The following is a 24,422-nucleotide window of genomic DNA, read 5'->3' on the forward strand; positions in this document are numbered from 1 at the left end:
GAACGAGAGTTGTAACTTAGCAAAAAAATGCCCATTTATAGACCCGCTTGAAGACTAACTCAAATTTCTCCCCCTTTATCATCGAATGACTAAATGGGACGAAAAGTGAGGACTAACGACCCTGACGAAAAAATCACGAAGTCGATGGAGGAGCGCCAGCGTTGTTGGGGTCGGTTGTTGAAGTAGGGCCTGCCGTAGTGTCGTTCAAGTCGTCATTTTCATCAGTCTCGCGTGATGAAGAATAAGAGCTGGCCACCAGCTGAGGAACTTTGACCTTCTTGAATTTCTTTGAGGGGGGCTGTGCCCAGTCAAAGTCCTATTGAAATTCCATCTTCTTGAGATCTTCAGCATTGTAGAGGTTAGAAGGAATGGCCCAGGTGCGGTCAAAGACTTCATGCAGATAATAGTGATTCTTCTTCACAGTATTTTGAGTGACTGTCATGTTCTGAAGAATAGCACCAAACTACGCTTGACCCACTTGTGGTTGTGATCAACCTTCTGATGAAGACTGAGGAGAAGCTCATGACCAGTCATCACCCTGGGAGCAGTAGCTTGAGGATTTTGCTTTGAAGCATTTGCGGCAGTGTCATGAGTGGCAGAGTCATCATTGGTGGAGTACGAGGCAGCTTTGCCAAACTTTCCATCCAATGGATGAATGACTTCATCAATAATAGCAGCCTTGCCCTTCTCATCAGATGAGGAAATAGGTCGTTTGAAGACTTTCAATTGGGGGCAAATAGCTGTGATGATTTAGAACATCAGCCTTGTAGTTGATTGAAGACCTTGATCGGATAAATCTCATGATCCAGGGAGCGTAAGGCTTCAATTCAAACGGCGATAGAGTGACATTGGCCAAAGTTCTCATGAAGAAATCATGGTAGTTGATAGGCACACCATGTATGATGTTGGAAAGCAGATTCTTCATGATGCCAATGACCTCTTCTTCATTAGAGTCGTGGCCCTTGATTGGACTGAGGGTCTTGGTCAATATCCTATAAATTGTTCATGGCACATAGAACAATTCCTTCACGACGAATTTGGTTCTTGGGGCTTGGCCAGGCTTCAGAGGTTTCATCGACACTTGCATGAAATGATCAGATAGTTCAGCGTCATGGTAGATGAGCCTTGCACCTTCAAGGGGAGGACTGACTGAGACGTCATGAAGCAATTCAGAGGCCGGTGCTTTGTAGTGACTGTTTTCAGTCATCCAGTCCAACACCCATGAATTCACATCTTCAGCGTTGCTTGTGATGTGCAATGTAGCATAGAACTGAAGAATTAGCTCTTCATTCCAGTCACAGATGTCGGTGCAGAAGTTGAGCAGCCCAGTGTCATGAAGAACACTGAGGACTGGGGTGAAGCAGGGCAGCGACTCCATATCCACATGAGGAATGTGCTCATGGTCAAAGATCTTGTCCTTATCAAATAGCAGTGAAGAATATAAGTTCATCTAACTTGCTGTCCAGAAGCGCTTCCGACGAAGACGAGAAGAGTCATAGGGATTGTATTCCGTGAAGAATATGTGTTCATTGAAGAACTCATCAGCTTTGAACTTCTGTTTCTTAGAGAAGGGATTCTTCGGCTTGGGCTGAGGAGTGTCAGTTAATGTCTTCACAGCCTTTGGAATCACGGTCTCCGGAGTCGCAGGCTGAGGAATTTCAGTTGCAATGTCATCAGTAGCAGCCTGGGTCTCCACTTCTTCAGCAGCATTTGCATCAGCGCTAGTGGCTGGAACTTCTTCAGGGATGGTAAGAAGAGAAGCTTGAGGTTCTTCAGAGCCCGTGTGAATTTCTTTGGTCTGAACCGAGGACTGAGGCATTTGTTGTACAGGAGTGAACAGTGGTGAATTGGGGTGATGACTTTCCTAGTAGTCATCATTCAGAATTGGAGTGGTGCACTCAATGTCCACGTCTTTATCTTCCTCATCAATTTCTTCAACGCCGGCCTCTTCAGCAGTGAACTAAGGCATGGGCGAGGAGACTAGTGGGGTTGAAGGGATGTTACTTCAATTTCTTCATCCAACTGCTCTGTCGAAGCAGCAGAAGGATCTTCTTCTTCAGATTCATTGGGAATTTCATAATCTTCACCAAAGGGAACAATCTCCTTTGATGGCATGCTTGATAGAGGAACCACATCTATAGGATTTTCAAACAAGCTTGTCAAAGTATTCGCCTTCTTGGGAGCAGAAGACTATGAGGAAGCAGATGCTTTCCTTTTCTTCACGGCAGCTCGTTATGCAACCTTGGTTTTCTTCACTTCTGATGCAGAAGGAAGGTTGATGCTTGTTGTGGGTGCAGGAGGAGCAGAGGAATTTGGTTCATTTTCCTTAGGCGCAACTGATGCAGTTGCCCTGGCATTGTCAGTGTCTTCAGGTGCAGCAGCAGATGCTTCAGCTGGCCTGGCTTGTTCTTCAGGCGCAACACTAGAGGTTGCCCTGGCAGTTTCTTCAGCGATTGGAGTGTCTTCATCAGCCCTGATACTCTCATTTTCTTCAGCAACCTGATTTTCATCAGCGGTGCTGGCATGCTCATCAGTAGGCTAAGAAGATGCTTCAGCCTGAGGAATTTCTTGTTGCACTGAGGCTGCAACATTGGAGGTGAAACCCTTCGCCATGTTGACGAATCTGACCTTGGCTCCTAGCCAATCTACACGGTATACATCAAATCCATCACTGAGTGCCTTGATCTCAGCTTGCATGGTCACAAGTTCATCAGTTGTCATTTTGACAACGTTCTTCTTCAGAAGATGCTCCTTCTTGTACTGAGCCTTCTCGAGCTTCCTGGCCTTCTCAAACTTCCATTTTTCTTCGCCTATGAAGGCTGTGAGCATGTGGTTCTGGCCAGGTGTGAGATTGAAGTCAGGCATAGGAATGTTTGGGTCCTTGTTCCAGAGATCAATGAAGTCCAGGATCAACTTGGGATCCAGCAGAAGAGGCACATTGGTGCCTTTGGCTCTAGCGGCCCGTTGCTGTCTGTTTCTGATGATTTCTTCTAATTCTTCATCATCAGCCTCGTCTTCACTAGACGGAATATGGAAGGCGACCTGCTTCTTGTGAGGACTTGGCCTTGTGCCTCGTCCAGTAGTGGCCTTAGTCTTCAGCAAAGTGGGGCCAGTTGAGTACTGAAGAGAAGCTGAGGAACTTGCAGAGGCTCCTGAGGCAATTGAGATGCCAGTGGTCCTTTGGCACGAGGCGAGGTGCACAGGTGCTGAGGACTTTGCAGAAGCAGCTGAAGATTTTTGCAGCAGAGGGGACTGGAGCTGCTTGAGGAATTTTCCGTGAGGGCTTTGAAGAGCAGGGCCATGAGGGCATTGAAGCAGAAGCACTGGGCTTGTGTGCAGGCTTCTTTTGCATAGACTTCCTGGGCTTGCTAGCAGATGCCTCAGCAGCAGCAGCAACAGTGTCTTTGTTGAATTTCCTCACTGCCTCTTTGGCCACTTTGGCCAGTTTAGCTTATCGCTTGGCCCATTCAGCGGGAAATTCCTCACCTCTTATGATGCTAGAGGGATCAACAACTTGGCATGGTGCCAATGGAGGTCTTGGGTATGGAGGGTGTACAGCTAATTTCTTCATGTACTTGGGAGTGACATAGCGATATTCCCTCCATTCTCTGGACCATCTCCTCTCAATCTTCTGAATGTGCACTTTGCGCTCATTCTTTGTTTCTTCAGTAGGTGTGTAGTACCCTGCACAGATGTCTTCAGGGATTTCAAAAGCAGTGTTGACTTCTAATTTCTTCCCTCCCTTCTGAGGTTTCTTGCCGTCATCCATTTTCTTCAGCTGAGGAATTTGAACAACAGAGTTTTCTGAAGAGGTATGCAATCTGTCTTCGAGGAATGCTGCAAATGAGTTAAGTTGATGAGAACCTAGTGATTCAGCAGCAGACATGAGTACCTGTGAACAGTGTATAGGTGCGAAGAATTTGGAGAGGTCACATGCGTTCTCAGAAGTTTTTCAGAAAGGAACAAGTTTGAGGAATTTGACCAGAGAGGTGTCTTGAGGAATTTCAATAAGCATTCTTTGACTTAGGTTCCAGAGTTGTATAGATTGAAAAAAATCCACACAATTGAGGAATCTTGAAGAAAAACATTGCTTAGAGAAACTGGTCAAGAACAGATGTATGTGAGGTGTTTAAAGTGTGGAAGTTGAAGAATAAACACCTTTTGAGGATTTTGTGGAAATCATCAGAATCAACAAGGGCGGTTAAAGTAACTTTTAATTACCCTTGACGAAGAACATGACGAACTAGGAGTTGTAGATTGGAAGTTCGTCAGTCCAGATATTCCACGCCATAACTTGGCAGAGGAAGACAGCTACGTTGGGGGCGGAGTGAAGATTTCCATGGCCGGCGCGAGTACGACGACGAGGTCGAGGCAGTGAAGCTCTTCCTCACCGGTGACGATGGAAGTAGCGACGACGCTAGGTCTTGAGAGCTCGAGTGATGGGAGTGAGGTCGAGCGGGGTAAATGAAGTATGAGGAGGGTGAGGGGTATTTATAGCCAAAGTGAAGAACCGCTCGCCCAAAGAAATTGGACGAACGCGCCCCTGACCCTTCTCATCCTAGCGACATGTGTCACCCACGTACAGAGTGGTGGCGATCGTCTGAGATCGTGGGTGAATAGATAAGTCTTAACGTGGGATGCGGAACGATTTGAGCGGCAAAAGCTGAAAAATCAGATAAGAATATTTTAACGTTTCGTTCGCAAATTCTTCAGCTGACAAGGACACAGTGAAGATTTTGAATGGGTTTCAAATATGACGCAAATGAAGAATTTGTGAACAGACTGGGTTGATTTTAGCATAGAGGGGGAAGGGTCTGATCACATTCACTTAGCAGAAAAAACAAATTGAAGAATTAGCAATAAGTGAATGTTATAGAGGACTAAAACTCAAATATATATAAATAGCCAATGAAGAACACAAACTAAAAGAGTGAAGACTATGCAAAGTTGAAGAATTTGAACAACTGAGGAATTTCAAAACTGAAGAAATACTCAAATTGAAGATTTTCAACTTTTGTTGGTGGCGTGACCCACCGTGTAAGAATGATGATTTCAGACGCCGCGTACAATTGTCGTAGGGCTCTGAGAATCAAATTCTTCGTTAATTTCTTCACACTTAGAGGGTTAGTCTTCATTGATTGAAGAAAAACATTACTTCGTGTGTTGCACATCTAAGTCATCAATTTGCATAAGTGTTAGGATGTGTGTCCTTTTCAAAGAACATTTGAAGATTCTAAGATATTTAGCTCACACCGCAACTTGCTAAATCTCTTCTCATCCAAGGGCTTTGTGAACATATCGGCTAGCTATTCTTCAGTCTTCATGTGCTCGATAGAGATGTAGCCCTTCAACACATGATCACGAAGAAAATGATGACAAATCTGAATCTGCTTTGTCTTCGAGTGCTGAACTAGGTTATGAGCAATCTTGATGGCACTCTCATTGTCACAATAGAGTGGCACATTCTTCACATTGATGCCGTAGTCTTGAGGTATTGCTTCATCCATAGCAATTGAGCACAGCACAAACCAGCAGCAATGTACTCAGCTTCAGCAGTAGAGAGTGATACGCAATTCTGCTTCTTTGAGGACCAACATACTAAGGATCGTCCGAGGAAATGGCATGTGCCTGATGTTTTCTTGTGGTCCACACGATCACCAGCATAGTCAGAGTCAGAATATCCAATGAGATCAAAAGCCGAGCCCTTGGGATACCATAATCCAAGTATTGGTGTGTGAGCTAGATATCGAAGAATATGCTTCACAGCCTTATGGTATGATTCCTTCGGTGTAGCTTGAAAACGGGCACACATGCAAACACTAAGCATAATATCCGGCCTAGATGCACATAGATACAATAAAGAGCCAATCATGGAGCGGTATACCTTTTGATCAAAGTCAATACCATTTTCATCAGTGCATAGATGGCCATTTGTGGGCATGGGAATTTTGACGCCTTTGCAACCTTGCATGTCGAATTTCCTCAACACATCCTTGAGGTATTTCTCCTGAGATATGAAGATACCATTGCGTTGTTGACGAATTTGAAGACCTAAGAAGAATTTCAATTCTCCCATCATAAACATTTGATATTCCTCACTCATCATATAGGCAAAGTCGTTAGTGTAACGTTGGTTAGTACAGCCAAAGATAATATCATCAACATAGATTTGGCACACGGATAATTCATCATCATAGGTTTTGGTGAAAAGAGTTGGGTCAAGTGAACCGGGTTTGAAGCCTTTCTTCATGAGGAATTCCTTCAAAGTATCATACCACGCTCGAGGGTCCTGCTTTAGGCCGTAGAGAGCCTTGTTGAGTCTGAAGACTTTGTCAGGATGCTTTGGATCTTCAAAACCTGGGGGGTTGAGCAACATATACTTCTTCCTCAAGCTTACCATTGAGGAATGCACTTTCCACATCCATTTGATATAAGATGATATTATGTTGGTTAGCATAAGAAAGCAATATGCGAATAGCCTCAAGTCTAGCAACAGGTGCAAAAGTTTCATCAAAATCAATTCCTTCAACCTGTGTGTAGCCTTGAGCTACAAGCCGTGCCTTATTCCTCACCACAAGGTCATTTTCATCTTGCTTGTTGTGGTAGATCCATTTTGTGCCGATGATATTGTGCTTGCAAGGGTCTGGTCGCTTGACAAGTTCCCAGACATTGTTGAGCTTGAATTGATGTAGTTCCTCTTGCATCGCTTGAATCCACTCAGGCTCCAGAAATGCCTCATCTACTTTGGTGGGCTGTGTGATAGAGACAAAAGCAAAGTGCCCACAAAAGTTTGACAAATGTGAAGCTTTTGAGCATGTGAGAGGACCTGGTGCTTTGATGTCGTTGATGATTCTCTCAATCTGCACTTCATTAGCAATGCGAGGATGAGCGGGTTGACGACGTTGAGTGGGCTCAGCATATTCTTCAAAGCCATTTTCTTCAGGTGCACCAACATGATGTTCTTCACATTCCGGAATGACTTCTTCAGCAGATTCTTCGGTAGGAATGACATCCTCAGTAGCCTTGAACTTAATGGATTCCTCAGGTGACATTTCATTTAGCACAGGAGGTAGGTGCTCTCTTTGCAAGCCCTTAGTCTCATTGAACCGCACATCTACAGTTTCAACAACCTTGTGGTGATAGGTGTTGAAGACTCTATAGGTGTGTGAGTCCTTTCAAAACCAAGCATAAAACCTTCATGTGCTTTCGGTGCAAATTTAGAATTGTGATGAGGATCTCTAATCCAACATTTAGCACCGAAGAATTTGAAATAACTTACATTGGGTTTCTTGCCAGTGAGGAGTTCATATGAGGTCTTTCTGAAGAATTTGTGAAGATATACCCTATTGATGATGTGGCACGCAGTATCAATTGCCTCAGGCCAGAAGCGAGGAGGCGTCTTGTATTCATCAAGCATAGTGTGGGCCATCTCAACAAGAGTCCTGTTCTTGCGCTCCATGATGCCATTATGATGAGGAGTATAAGGAGCAGATAACTCGTGAGTAATACCAAGTTCATCAAGATAGTCATCAAGACCAGTATTCTTGAACTCGGTTCCATTGTCACTTCTGATGTGCTTGATCTTCACACCAAAGTTGGTTGAAGCCCTCGAGGAAAATCATTTGAAGACTTCCTGCACTTCAGTTTTGTAAGTGATGATATGCACCCATGTGTAACTAGAATAGTCATCAACAATGACCAAGCCATATAAGGATGCAGCATTAGTAAATGTGGCATAATGAGCAGGGCCAAAGAGATCCATGTGAAGGAATTCAAATGGACGAGTGGTAGTCATGATGGTCTTTGAGGGATGCTTGGCCTTGGTCATCTTTCCAGCTTCACAAGCTCCACATAGATGATCCTTGAGGAATTTGACACCCTCGATGACAATGACATGCTTCTTCTTTGCGAGCGTGTGCAGGTTCCTCATGCCAGCATGACCAAGTCGTCGATGCCATAGCCAGCCTTCTGAGGCTTTTGCAAGTAGACATGTAGCAGGTTGTGGTCCTGTAGAGAAATCAACAATATACAAATCTCCTCTCCTAAATCCTTCGAAGACTTTGGAATTGTCAGCTTCCATGATCACAACACAACGATACTCGCCAAAGACAACAACCATATCAAGAACACAAAGCATTGAGACAGACATGGGGTTGAACCCTAAGGACTCAACAAGCATGACTTTGTCCATATGTCGATCCTTTGAGATTTCAACCTTACCGAGATCCAACACCTTGCTTTTGCCTTTGTCAGCGTAGGTGATATGCTTCAGATGCGCTGGAGATAAAGCAATGTCCATCAATAAGTTCCTGTCACTAGTCATGTGATTTGTACATCCACTGTCGAGGACCCACTCAGTGGCTTTGGGTTGATCATCCTGCAGATGAATTAGTGCATCTTACAAACTCATATACTTCAGTAGTGAAGAATATGACATCAAATTCATCAGATCAATGTCTTCAAGTAATAGAACAGATATAGTAGTATGAGGACGTGAGAAATGAAAATTCATTTCTTCATGATTAGCTTGCGTCCTTTCAATCATATTCAGGTCTCTAGAAAATTCTTCATATGTTTAAGTTCGTCTGGAGACCTGACCCTGCATAAGAGATTAGTTATTTTTCTTCACCACCCACATCTGGAGGGGTGGCAAACAGTTCATCATTCTATGAGCTCACAAGAGAAAGGTGGCATAGAGGCCAGTCCACTTCGTTTCACAAAAGAGGGGTTAGAGTAAGTGATACGTCTCCAATGTATCAATAATTTATGAAGTATTCAAGCTATTATATTATCAACCTTAGATGTTTTATATGCATTTATATGCTATTTTATATGATTTTTGGGACTAACCTATTAACCTAGAGCCCAGTGCCAGTTTTTTTCCTTGTTTTTAACTATCACAGAAAAGGAAAATCAAACGGAGTCCAATTGACCTGAAACTTCACGGAGATCATTTTGGACCAGAAGAAACCCACGGAGTACCGGAGATGGGCCAGAAGAGTCCCAAGGCCACCACGAGGGAGGGGGTGCGCCCTACCCCCTTGGTCGCGCCCCCCTGCCTCGTGGACGCCTCAGGAACCCCCCTGAATTGTCCCCGACTCCAACACCTCTTATATAAACCAAAACTTCTAGAAAGAAACCTAGATCGGGAGTTCCGCCGCCAGAAGCCTCCGTAGCCACCGAAAACCAATCTAGGCCCTCTCCGGCACCCTGCCGGAGGGGGCCATCATCACCAGAGGGCATGGAGGAGGATCCCGGAGGGGCCATTATCTTCATGAAGGCCAAGGACCAGAGGGGGGACCTCTCCCCATCCAGGGGGGAGGCCATGGAGGAGGAAGCACAAGGGGGAGAACCTCTCCTCCTCTCTCTTGGTGGCACCGGAGTACCATCGAGAGGGGAATCATCGCCGCAGTGATCGTATTCATCAACATCACCATCATCATCACCATACTCATCTCTTTTACGCGGTCCACTCTCCCGCACCTCGTTGTAATCCCTACTTGAACATGGTTCTTTATGCCACATATTATGATCCAATGATGTGTTGCCATCCTATGATGTTTTGAGTAGATATCTTTTGTCTTTGGGTTGATTGATGGTCTAGATTGGTACGAGTTGAATGTTTTATTTTGGTGCTGTCCTATGGTGCCCTCCGTGTCACGCAAGCGTGAGGGATTCCCGCTGTAGGGTGTTGCAATGCGTTTATGATTCGCTTATAGTGGGTTGCGTGAGTGACTGAAACACAAACCCGAGTAAGGGGTTTGTTGCGTATGGGATAAAGAGGACTTGATGCTTTAATGCTATGGTTGGGTTTTACCTTAATGATCTTTAGTAGTTGCGGATGCTTGCTAGAGTTCCAATCATAAGTGCATATGATCCAAGAAGAGAAAGTATGTTAGCTTATGCCTCTCCCTCATATGAAATTGAAATGACGACTATCGGTCTTGTTAACAATTGCCTAGGATAATTCCGCACACCGATCCACCATTATTCCACACTTGCTATTTATAATATTTAGTAATATATTCTAACTTTATGATAACAGCACCTACTTTCATATTTTAGCTCTCTGGTATCATGCAAAGTTATCCACTTCACACCCACAACATAGTTTTATTTCTCGTTGCTAGTTGGAAGCAAACTTTCGGTGGCAGATAGGGCTTGAGAGAATATTGATCTTACCTTTAGCTCCTTGTGGGTTCGACACTCCATACTTATCACTTCCACCTTTGGAAATTGCTACGATGATTCCCTACACTTGGGGATTATCAAGCTCTTTTCTGACGCTGTTGCCAGGGAGCAATAGCGTGGGGTTGATATTCTCGTGTGTGCTTGTTTGCTTTCTTCACTAAGTAGATTTTGTTTTTCCTTTTTTGTTTCTGTTTAGTTCTGGGTGAAACATACAAAAAAATTTAAAAGAATGAAAATACAAAAAATTACTTGCCTCTCATGCCTAAAAAGTTTTTCAAAAAGAGAAGTGATTGGAAAATTATGCATTGAAGAAGTGAGGGTCGACCTTGAGCACTCGTGTTCATGCTCACGGAAACAATGTAGAATTTTTCATGGAAGTTTCTCTGTAAATAATTATCCCCTTATATATATCCATTGTATTATAAAAATAATGTGCCAAGCTTTGGTTTTAGAATGATTAGATTGCTTGTTTACTATGTGCAGAACAAAAACAGAAACTTTGGCTGTAGCGCATGATTTTACATTTTTTAATGGAAATTCAAATGGGTCTGAAACTTTTTTAACATTACTTATGTATAAAATTTTCAAATTTTCAAATTTATTTCATAATTTTTGGAGTTACAGAAGTTTACTAAACCTCCAGATTACTACAGAGTGTCCTGTTTTAGACAGATTCTGTTTTTCGTGTGTTGTTTGCTTATTTTGATGCATCTATGGCTAGTATCATAGGGTATGAACCATAGAGAAGTTGGAATACAGTAGATATAGTTCTAATATGAAATTGGAATGAGTTTGAAACAGTACCTAAAGGTAGTGATTTGCTTTATTATACTAACAGATCTTACAAAGTTTTAACGAGGAGTTACCGATGTGAGAAGAACAAAGAGAGGCAAGATCTCAAGCTTGGGGATGTCCAAGGCACCCCAAGTAAATATTCTAAGGATACTCAAGCATCTAAGCTTGGGGATGCCCCGGTTGGCATCCCATCTTTCTTCTTCAATAATTATCGGTATACCTCGGTTTTTGTTTTGTTCACATGATTTGTGTCCTTTGTGTTTTTCTTTTTCTTTAAGAACCATGCTAGTATGAGATGTACCTTCATAAACTTATAGAATACTTCATGTGCTTCACTTAAGTCTTTTAAGTATGATCTTATAGAATTGGTCTTTGAGCTTCACTTAAATCTTTTGAGTATGGTTTTATAGAATGCTTCATGTGCTTCACTTATACATTTTGAGCTTGGATATTGGTTATTCTATATTAATTGTAGAACGCTCCATGAACTTCACTTATATCTTTTGGAGTATGAATAACACTATCATCTAAAGAGGGTTTGGAAGAGTGTCAACTTTAGGAACTAGTGATCCCGCTATTCCGAATGAGGAGAATTTTGCTTATGTGGAGACTAGTAAAATTTCTATGCTCGCAGATCACGAAAAGAATGCTTTATGTGATGGTAATATTGTTTAAATAATTCATTATGCTACTGAAAATTATTATGAGGGAGGAATAAATGCTTGTAGGAGTGCAATAATATCAAGTTTTGCTCTCTATGTGCTTAAAGTTTTGAAGTTATACTTGTTTTGCCTCCCTATGCTAGTTGATTCTTGTTCCCATAAATTGTGTGCTCACAAAATACCTAGGCATAGGAAGTGGGATAGGTTTAAATGTGCTAGTCATATTCTTCATGATGCTCTCTTTATGTTTCAATTCTTATCTTTTATATGAGCATCATTGAAATCATCATGCCTAGCTAAAAGGCATTAAAGAAAAGCGCTTGTTGGGAGACAACCCAATATTTACCCTTATTGTTTTTGTGTGTTTACATGATTAATATACTGTATTAATCATGTTTTATAGCTTTTGTTTCAATAAAGTTACAAGTAAGACCTTTGGGAAGACTTGGGTGAAAGTTAATGTGATCTTGCTGTAAAAAAATAGAAACTTTGCGCGCACGAGATTAACTGCCATTTTTTACAGAAGAGTGATTTGGCCCTGATTATTTTTGCAGAATATTAATAGACAAATTCCTCACGTCCACCAATTTATTTCATAATTGTTTGAGTAGCATAAGTATGGTTTGTGTTCAGATCATTACAGACTGTTCTGTTTCTGACAGATTCTGTTTTCATTGCATAGTTTGCTTGTTTTCATGTTTCTATGGATTATATTTCTCAATATAAATTGTAGAAATGATATGGTAGAGTAGGCATTGTGTGAGAACGATTATGAGCCTTGTCTTTGACAGTACCAAAGTGAATGGTTTACTCTTTATCATACTAACCTATCTCACGAAGTTTCGTTAAGTTTTGTGTGATTGAAGTTTTCAAGCTTTGGGTGAGATATCGATATGAGGAGAATAAGGAGTGGAAAGACCCTAAGCTTGGGGATGCCCAATGCACCCCAAGGTAATATTCAAGGAAGAATCAAGCGCCTAAGCTTGGGGATGCCCCGGAAGGCATCCCCTCTTTCGTCTTCAAAATTATCGGTATACCTTACTCGGAGCTATATTTTTATTCGTCACATGATATGTGTTTTGCTTGGAGAGTATTTTAAATTTTACTTGCTGTTTGAATAAAATAATTGGATCTGAAATCTTAAATGAAAAATAGTCCTCCCATGGCTAGTTAATTATTTGACTACCCAGTGTCCTTCACTCATATCTTTTTGGAGTAGTTTGTCATTTACTCACGTGCTTCACATATATCCTATGAGTAATGGTTGAATGAATTGAATATCATAAATCTCAATTTATATATGTTTCATATGCTTATACCATGGGGAGTAATGACTTCACATACAATAAGTATAGTTAATAAACTTATTGAAAGTTAGCAAACGTAGAATTGGTCACTTGAACAATTCATGAAAGAATATTGAAGGAAGAGAGATTTCACATATAAATATACTATCTTGGACATCTTTTGTAATTGTGAGCACTCATTAAAATATGACATGCTAAAAGGTTGATGTCGGACAAGGAAGACAACGTAATGGGTTATGTTTTCTTATATCCGAAATAAAGTATATTGTCTTGGATCATCCAACATCTTGAGCTTTCTTTTCCCCCTCATGCTAGCCAAATTCTTTGCACCAAGTAGAGATACTACTTGCGCTTCCAAACATTCCTTCAACCAGTTTTCCCATGAGAGTCCACCATACCTACCTATGGATTGAGTAAGATCCTTCAAGTAAGTTGTCATCGGTGCATGCAATAAAAATTGCCCTCTAAATATGTATGATCTATTAATGTGGAGAAAATAAGCTTCTATATGATCTTGTGATGTGGAATAAATAAAAGCGATGGACCGCATAATAAAGGTCCATATCACAAGTGGCAATATAAAGTGACGTTCTTTTGCATTAAGATTTTGTGCATCCAACCATAAAAGCGCATGACAACCTCTGCTTCCCTCTGCGAAGGGCCTATCTTTTACTTTTATTTTCTACCTTATGCAAGAGTCATGGTGATCTTCACCTTTCCTTTTTACATTTTATCCTTTGGCAAGCACATTGTGTTGGACATATCCTGATATATATATCCAATTGGATGTAAGTTATCATGAACTATTATTGTTGACATTACCCTTGAGGTAAAAGGTTGGGAGGCGAATCTATAAGCCCCTATCTTTCTCTGTGTCCGATTAAAACTTTGAACCCATAAATATCATGTGAGTGTTAGCAATTGTGAAAGACTAAATGATATTTGAGTATGTGGAGTTTGCTAAATCAAAGCTCTGACATAGACCCTTCCTGAAAATAAGATGAATTGCAACTGTTTGATGACTGAGAATATAGTTTGTTAGTTTCAAGAGAGTTTATGATCTATACTTTAACATGTGAATAGCTTGTTACTTGATCATGAAAAGTTTTATGAAAATGAGCTACAGTTATGATATATAATGATGCTAGAAAAAGTGATTGGAACTATCATTGATGAAACTTATGCACTTGCTAGCATTCACACTTCATAAATTATTTCTTTTATCATTTACCTACTCGAGGACGAGCAGGAATTAAGCTTGGGGATGCTGATACGTCTCCAACATATCTATAATTTATGAAGTATTCATGCTATTGTATTATCAACCTTGGATGTTTTATATGCATTTCTATGCTATTTTATATGATTTTTGGGACTACCTATTAACCTAGAGCCCAGTGCCAGTTTCTGATTTTTTCCTTGTTTTTAACTATCGCAGAAAAGGAAAATCAACCGGAGTCCAATTGACCTAAAACTTCACGGAGATCATTTTTGGACCAGAAGAAGCCCACGGAGTACGGGAGATGGTCCAGAAGAGTCCCGAGGCCACCACGTGGGTGGGGGCGCGCCCTACCCCCCCTGGGCGCGCCCCCTGCCTCGTGGCCGCCTCGGGAACCCCCCTGACTTGTCCCTGACTCCAACACCTCTTATATAAACCAAAACTGCCAAAAAGAAACCTAGATCGGGAGTTCCACCGCCAAAAGCCTCTGTAGCCACCGAAAACCAATCTAGGCCCTCTCTGGCACCCTGCCGAAGGGGGGCATCATCACCGAAGGGCATGTAGGAGGATCCAGGAGGGGCCATTATCGTCATGAAGGCCAAGGACCAGAGGGGGAACCTCTCCCCATCCAGGGGGAGGCCAAGGAGGAGGAAGCACAAGGGGGAAAACCTCTCCTCCTCTCTCTTGGTGGCACCGGAGTGCCATCGAGAGGGGAATCATCGCCGCGGTGATCGTCTTCATCAACATCACCATCATCATCACCATCCTCATCTCTTTTATGCGGTCCACTCTCCCGCACCCCGCTGTAATCCCTACTTGAACATGGTGCTTTATGCCACATATTATGATCCAATGATGTGTTGCCATCCTATGATGTTTTGAGTATATCTTTTGTCCTTGGGTTGTTGCGTATGGGATAAAGAGGACTTGATGCTTTAATGCTATGGTTGGGTTTTACCTTAATGATCTTTAGTAGTTGCGGATGCTTGCTAGAGTTCCAATCATAAGTGCATATGATCCAAGAAGAGAAAGTATGTTAGCTTATGCCTCTCCCTCATATGAAATTGCAATGACGACTATCAGTCTTGTTAACAATTTCCTAGGACAATTCCGCACACCGATCCACCATTATTCCACACTCGCTATTTATAATACTTAGTAATATATTCTAACTTTATGATAACAGCACCTACTTTCATATTTTAGCTCTCCGATATCATGCAAAGTTATCCACTTCATACCCACACCATAGTTTTATTTATCGTTGCTAGTTGGAAGCAAACGTTCGGTGTATGTAGAGTCATATCAGTGACAGATAGGGCTTGATAGAATATTGATCTTACCTTTATCTCCTTGTGGGTTCGACACTCCATACTTATCACTTCCACCTTTGGAAATCGCTACGATGATTACCTGCACTTGGGGATTATCAGTAAGCATATGAATATGCAGAGAAATTCTTCGAGGACTTATGAACATAATAATTTGAAGAGTAATGCACATATTCATAACCCTTAGATCTTTCCTGCGAAACAGAAGTGTTAGCACGATGATGTTCATATGAAGATCTGGATCCATATGAGGTATTTGGTCCATATGAGGACTTGGATCCATATGAAGACTTTGGTCCATATGAAGAATTTGATATGGGGTTCCTATTATTCATAGGTGGTGCCATGATGACATTCACCTGAAGACTTTCAAGGCACCTTTTGGGATCACATATTTTCTTCACAGAAGGACCGTTCCTGCAGTTAGTGCCAACATATCTAGCAAATACTTCACCATTCTGATTTTTGAACAATTTATAGTTGGAGTCAAATGACTCATCAGAAGAATATGAAGATTCACATGCAAAGCCAGATAAATTAGATGGATCCACTGAAGGTCCCTTTGAAGGAAATATGCCCTAGAGGCAATAATAATGTTATTATTTATTTCCTTATATCATGATAAATGTTTATTATTCATGCTAGAATTGTATTAACCGGAAACATAATACTTGTGTGAATACATAAACAAACGGAGTGTCACTAGTATGCCTCTACTTGACTAGCTCATTGATCAAAGATGGTTATGTTTCCTATCCATTGACATGAGTTGTCATTTGATTAACGGGATCACATCATTAGGAGAATGATGTGATTGACTTGACCCATTCCGTTAGCTTAGCACTCGATCGTTCAGTATTCTGATATTGCTTTCTTCATGACTTATACATGTTCCTATGACTATGAGATTATGCAACTCCCGTTTATCGGAGGAACACTTTGTGTTCTACCAAACTTCACAACGTAGCTGGGTGATTATAAAGGTGCTCTATAGGTGTCTCCAAAGGTACTTGTTGGGTTGGCGTATTTTGAGATTAGGATTTGTCACTCCGATTGTCAGAGAGGTATCTCTGGGCCCACTCGGTAATGCACATCACTATAAGCCTTGCAAGCATTGCAAATAATGAGTTAGTTGCGGGATGATGTATTACAGAACTAGTAAAGAGACTTGCCGGTAACAAGATTGAACTAGGTATTAAGATACCAACGATCGAATCTCGGGCAAGTAACATACCGATGACAAAGGGAACAACGTATGTTGTTATGCGGTTTGACCGATAAAGATCTTCGTAGAATATGTAGGAGCCAATATGAGCATCCAAGTTTTGCTATTGGTTATTGACCGGAGACATGTCTCGGTCATGTCTACATAGTTCTCGAACCCGTAGGGTCCGCACGCTTAAAGTTCGATGACAGTTATATTATGAGTTTATGTGTTTTGATGTACCGAAGGTAGTTTGGAGTCCCGGATGTGATCACGGACATGACAAGGAGTCTCAAAATGGTCAAGACATAAAGATTGATATATTGGAAGCCTATATTTGGATATCGGAAGTGTTCCGGATGAAATCGGGATTTTACTGGAGTATCGGGGGTTACCGAACCCCCCCCCCCCGGGGGGGGGGGGGGGTTAATGGGCCAAGATGGGCCTTAGTGGAGAAAAGGAGGGGCGACCAGGGCAGGCCACGCGTCCCCTCCCACTCTAGTCCGAATTGGACAAGGAGGGGGCGGCGCGCCCCTTTCCTTCCTGTCTCCCTCCTCCTTCCCCCTTCTACTCCAACTAGGAAAGGAGGGAGTCCTACTCCCGGTGGGAGTAGGACTCCTCCCTGGCGCGCCTCCTCCTGGCCGGCCGCCTCTCCCCCTTGCTCCTTTATATACGGGGGCAGGGGGCACCTCTAGACACAACAATTGATCTCTTGGATCTCTTAGCCATGTGTGGTGCCCCCCTCCACCATAGTCGACCTCGATAATATCGTAGCGGTGCTTAGGCCAAGCCCTGCGTCGGTAGAACATCATCATCGTCACCACGCCGTCGTGCTGACGGAACTCTCCCTCATAGCCCGGCTGGATCGGAGTTCGAGGGACGTCATCGAGCTGAACGTGTGTTGAACTCGGAGGTGTTGTACGTTCGGTACTTGATCGGTCGGATCATGAAGACGTAGGACTACATCAACCACATTGTGCTAATGCTTCCGCTTTCGGTCTATGAGGGTACGTGGACAACACTCTTCCTTCTTGTTGTTATGCATCACCATGATCATGTGTGTGCGTAGGAATTTTTTTGAAATTACTACGTTCCCCAACAGTGGCATCTGAGCCAGGTTTTATGCGCACATGGTATATGCACGAGTAGAATACAAGTGAGTTGTGGGCAATATAAGTCATACTGCTTACCAGCATGTCATACTTTGGTTCAGCGGTATTGTTGGATGAAGCGGCCCGGACCGACATTACACGTACGCTTACGCGAGACTGGTTCTACCGACGTGCTTTGCACACAGGTGGCTGGCGGGTGTCAGTTTCTCCAACTTTAGTTGAACCAAGTGTGGCTACGCCCAGTCCTTGAGAAGGTTAAAACAGCACTAACTTGACAAAGTATCATTGTGGTTTTGATGCATAGGTAAGAACGGTTCTTGCTCAGCCCATAGCAGCCACGTAAAACTTGCAACAACAAAGTAGAAGACGTCTAACTTGTTTTTGCAGGGCATGTTGTGATGTGATATGGTCAAGGCATGATGCTATATTTTATTGTATGAGATGATCATGTTTTGTAACCGAGTTATCGGCAACTGGCAGGAGCCATATGGTTGTCGCTTTATTGTATGCAATGCAATCGCCCTGTAATGCTTTACTTTATCACTAAGCGGTAGCGATAGTCGTAGAAGCATAAGTTGGCGAGACGACTGTAACATCCCAAAATTCTAAATTTTGGAATGTTATAAACAAATAGATAGATTTGATTGATTGTTTGATTGATTGCGTGAAATTGAGTGAAATTCGAATTCTTTTGAAAGTTAAATGAGAGGGAATAAAAGGAATTTCCCAAACTTTCATATTTGCTTTCTGATCTCTATGAATTCAAATGCTTTTCAAACACTAAACCCCGGAGAGAAGATGACATGACTTCTTCCATTTATTTAAATGACAAGGGGTGTTGAAAATATTTGAATTTCATTTGAAAATATTCCAATTCTGAAACTTTATGCGACTCAATGATTTTCACGAGAGAAGATAAAATGACTTCTTCAAATTATATGAAATATGAGTTGGGAGTTTCAAAGAATTAAATTCAAAGTTCTTTGAATTTATTTTATCTTCAATTTGGAATATTAGATCATCATGCATATCTTATTTTCTTGCTTTTTGGTCGATCCTAGAAATTTCACGCAGCTCAAGGACCTTCGGAGAGAGTTGGAGATTTCGTTATTTTCATATTTGAGAGTTTTCTCGAATTTGAAAAGAGGGTCATTTTATTTATTTATTTCATCTTCAATAATTTTTCCGTTATAAAAAAATATAAGAGAGGGAATAATATGACTTTCCCAAAATATAGGAAAAATGAAGATTTAATAAATAGATCAAATTTCGTTTTCCGGTGTTTGTTTGTTTTTCTTTGGATAGGGAAAAGTGCGCAAACCTCTGCAGAGTTTACAAACTAATCAAGATTAGCCGTGTCCCCGGTTATGGACAACTTGAGTATCTAGTACTTGAATATCGAGTGAATCTCAACATGTTATTTCTAATTAATGTTGTTGGGTTTTAATTATTTTTAATTGGGATTGAGAATGCTGTCAACCATTCTCAATGTTTCACAACCACCATGATAGTTAAATAAATTTATTCCTTTGCAGTAGGGAAAAATTGGCTTTACGCAAAAACCTTATAACCATAGAGCTTTTCCACCAGCCAAATATGCATATAGTGATAGCCATTGTTCATCATTCTCTATGGTGTGAATTTGCCAGTACATTCAATGTACTGACCCGTTTCGGGCTGCAACGTCTTATGTTGCAGGTTTCTTACGACGAGTAAGTGATACGTTAGGGTTACGATTTCTACACTCAACTTTGACGTTGGTGTTGATGGGAAACCACAACCTTGTTGCTTCCGCTATATGGATTGAGGTAATGGTATTTACGTTACTTTATACATGTGATTTACCTCTGTTATAAATCCTTCGAGTACTGTGTGTGTCAGCATACTGATCCAGGGATTACACATAAGCACAGAGACTTGATCCATTCGGGTCGGGTCGCTACAAGATGGTATCAGAGCACATGTTGACTGTAGGACGTGACCCTAGAAACTGGCAAGCCCATAGCAAAGATTTTTCTCTGCAACTTTTCCCTTTCAAAAGGATCTTTTACCTCTCTTCTCTTCTGAGTTTATTCAAATTTCCCTTTAGTGAAACCATACCCCCTTTCCCTTTTGACCACACGAAGATTCGACTGATGAGACCACCCCAAGAAGTACGAGATATCGGACAACTAAGGCCACTTCGGAATGAAGAGTATTTTCCGTGCATCTGAATAATGGAAACTACAACGGTTGAAGGCCGAAGACAAGTAGAATTGGAAGGCTCTGAAGAATTCCCAGATTTGTATGACCTAGGAAGGCTACCCTTATGGAACTTGGCAGACTATGGAAGTTGTCAATACCCGAGATCAAGGTGTATTGGAGAAAGACTGAAACAAGGAGTACGAGAACTCGAAGAAAATCCTAAGGCAGGGGATATCAACTATGGAAGATAGCTCATGGCAATGACAAGGGCAGAAACACGGTTATCCGTGATGTCATCACCCGCTAATGCTATTGTCACCGTGCTGAGTTAAGGAGGCAAGTCTTCAGAATGGATTTGATGGAAGAAGGCTGACGGAGCACCTATCATAAGATGAAGTTTTAACCTTAGCCGGTGTAACACCAGGGTCTGGAGTAGTACATCAAGAAGTTTAAGGTGGAGCTACAAGAAGCCGTATTTTGACAAGGAGCATTTCGTGAAGAACTCAGGAACCAAAAGCTGAAAATAGCCAATCTGGAGGAGCTACAACCTTGAGATACCGGAGATTTATCAGGAACGGGAGGACAGTATGACCATGGCTCATGCCAAGGATGTTGAAACCCAGAAGTTTGAAATGCAACTCCAAAATATTCAAGGATGTCATGAGAGACTTCGCGTCAACAGAGTTGATCTGGCAAAAGGACTTGAGAAAGAGCAAGCACGACCGAAAGAAGCCATTGGAGGCATGAACAAGGCTTGAAGAGTTTGGAGACGTTGAAGATTTATTGACCCTTAGAAGACCAAACCCCTGTTATATACCTACGTTAGATGCGACGTTTGTGAGCTGTCATTTGTTTGATGTTTTTCGACAGCCACAACAAAAAAATCTGTCTTTTCAAAACTGTTGTTTGCATTGTGTGAATCCCTCTCTATCTCTCTCATCTCACCCCAAACCCATGGACCCAATAGAGGATGAATGAAGATGAGTTTATATTTTCTGGACCGATGAGTCAATTGGAGATGGACCGATGGATTCAGAACATGAAGGATCATATGGAGAACAACCCTATAGTCGGAAAGGATATGGCCCAGCATGCTCTTCAATGCTTTGAAAGAGGTGCTGCTACTTGGTGGAGGATGTACCAAACCATCAATGGATGGCAAGGATTAACCACTTGGAAAGAATTTAAGTTGACTTTGCTAAAGTCTCAGTTTGTGTCCCAGAAGTTGAAGCCTTATGGAAAGGATATGAGAAAACCATGTGCATGCAAGATTTGTGGAGAAATCGGACACACCCATAAAGAACACAAGGACGAATGCCCTAATTGTGAAGGAAGTCACCCAGCTGAAGAATGCCCAACTAGGCAGATCACTTGTTTCTTGTGTGAAGGGACTACCCACTACCCTGCACAGTGTCACATTTACCCCTTGGTACAAAGAACCATCCAGCAGAAGTAAGAAGTAATGAAAGGAGCCCTCATGGAAATTTTAGAAGAAGCTGTGATGGAGGACACACCCAAAGAAGAACCAATTAAACCCTGCACTAAGTCATGCTATTCATGTGGAGAAGAAGGACACATCTCCCAGAATTGTATGAATGGGGATCTAGTAGAATTCCCGACAGAGGAAGTAGAATATGACCCACAGGAGATAGAAGCCCTGATTGGAATGGAAAAGTCCAGAAAGAGAAGTAGACTGGATTCCAGGAAGGACCTAAGTCATATCACCTGTTACAGGTGCAAGGAGTCAGGGCACTACCTCAACAGTTGCCCAAAAAGGAAACCTCGATACTTGCCAGAAGTAATATGTTTCAGTTGTAATGGAGCAGGGCACTTTGCCAGAGGTTGTCCGAAGGAGAAGGAGACTTGTGATAAATAGTTGAGTTTGTAACAGAAGTAATATAGTAGTGGTAGTGAGAACATTTTCTTTTATATAGAGGTATTGAGTTGAGGCATGTAATGGAAAAAAACAGGAGATTGTAATGATTTGAGAATTAATAAAGTTAGCCTCGTTGGTACTGATATGGATTTTATGAGTTGCTACTCTATGAAGGAGGATTTTGACCATTTTTGAGGATAAGAGAAATATGGTCTATGGAAGATTTGTGCATTTTAAGGGTGGTAGTACCCTGTAAGAACCTTTGACCCCCAGAAAGGATAAAGATACTCCACTGCGTGGATTTTGGACAAAATGAATACGAGTTTTGTCTCGATATGTGTGATGCCCCAAGAGTATGTGGGATGAAGTTGGAGACCGACAGTTGTTTGGACCAAATGTGATCAAGGAGTCAGAAGAGAATGTTAAGTTGATTCGAGATAGGCTGAAGGTAGCTCAGTCCAGGCAGAAGAGTTATGTAGACTTAAAAACGCAAGGAGGTAGTCTATGAAATTGGAGATAGAGCATGTCTCCATGTGTTCCCTCTGCGAGGAGTTAAACGGATTGGAGTTAAGGGACAGTTAGCCCCGAGATTTGTAGGACCATACCGAGTTTTGGAGCGTATGAGAGAACTGGCTTACAAGTTGGAATTACCCGATGTACTGTCAGGAGTTCAGGATGTGTTTCACGTTTCCCAGTTGAAGAAGTGCCATGCAGAGATGGCCAATATTCCCGTGTAAGGACGCTTGACCGCGGAAAGGATAATGATGTTCCACGAAGTGGAATATGGACTTCATAAGTATAAGATTTTATCTCGGTATGAGGGATATTCCATGAGGATGAAGAGATGAATTACTATTGGATATAAAGGAGGTATGATGTTGGAAATATGGATCAATGGAAACTCCATGATGAGTCAGAGTAATCATGTCCTAATGTTGGTGCCAATGGAAGGAAGGAAGATGATACAATTGGATGGATTTAAGAATACTAGGAAGTTGGAAGATGGAATAATGATAAGTTGCCCAATGATAAGTTCAAGGATTACAAGTGATGAGATGTGCCATAACCCACAGGCCCCAGGACCTGCCAAGAAGCAAGCACACCCTTGCTGAAGGAAAAACCCTGGAAGAGGATATGCCCTTATCGATAGACGATTTTATAGGAGTAACGCAAAACCTGAGAGTTGTCAAGGAACGATAGATGGTTGTTTGGCTTGCAGAATCTATGGATTTATCCGAACTTGGTTCGTCGACAAGAGAAATTCTGCAATGCTTGTGAGGGTGACCGAGTGTTAGAATGCGAGATTCGCTAAACTGTATACAAGGTAATGATTTGGGTGCGGGATGGATTGATCACCATACCGACTTACTCTTATTATTCGCCTTGCTATATGGGATGGTAAATCTGAGTGACTTGCCTATAGAAGAGAGACGACGATATTAAACCTTGTTAAACCTTAGAATGGTATAAGAATTTTTCCCTTGTACACGGCAATTGTTGCCAACCGTAGGTTATACGGTGAGGATCAACCCATACCCATTTCCTGCAGAAGAAACCATAAATTGTTGACCACCATGAGATATCGATAGTTGTTTAGTTTTGGCGCCAGACCCGTCAGCTAAGAAGACCCAGTCTCGGAAGAACCTTACCTAGATGAAAGACAGAAGAATTGAGGAAAAGGTTATGCCACTACCGGAAGAGCTCGGAGAAGGAATTTTCTCGAGGATCTGAGAAGACCGACACTGTCAAGGATAAGGATGGAGTATATGAGTTTTGATGGAACAGTAACGATGTTTCTAAGGGTGGTAGCACCCCAGACCCCGGAGAGGATTGATGGATTTTTTTAGGAGACCCCCAAACCCTAACCTATTTCTTGCTAGCCTCTCCGAATCTCGAGGACGAGATTCCTTTTAAGGGTGGTAGGTTTGTAACATCCCAAAATTCTAGATTTTGGAATGTTATAAACAAATAGATAGATTTGATTGATTGTTTGATTGATTGCGTGAAATTGAGTGAAATTCGAATTCTTTTGAAAGTTAAATGAGAGGGAATAAAAGGACTTTCCCAAACTTTCATATTTTCTTTCTGATCTCTATGAATTCAAATGCTTTTCAAACACTAAACCCCGGAGAGAAGATGACATGACTTCTTCCATTTATTTAAATGACAAGGGGTGTTGAAAATATTTGAATTTCATTTGAAAATATTCCAATTTTGAAACTTTATGCGACTCAATGATTTTCACGAGAGAAGATAAAATGACTTCTTCAAATTATATGAAATATGAGTTGGGAGTTTCAAAGAATTAAATTCAAAGTTCTTTGAATTTATTTTATTTTCAATTTGGAATATTAGATCATCATGCATATCTTATTTTCTTGCTTTTTGGTCGATCCTAGAAATTTCACGCAGCTCAAGGACCTTCGGAGAGAGTTGGAGATTTCGTTATTTTCTTATTTGAGAGTTTTCTCGAATTGGAAAAGAGGATCATTTGATTTATTTATTTCATCTTCAATTATTTTTCCGTTATCAAAAAATATA

This window comes from Triticum urartu, chromosome 2 (genome assembly GCF_003073215.2).
Source record: "Triticum urartu cultivar G1812 chromosome 2, Tu2.1, whole genome shotgun sequence".
Taxonomy (NCBI): Eukaryota; Viridiplantae; Streptophyta; class Magnoliopsida; order Poales; family Poaceae; genus Triticum; species Triticum urartu.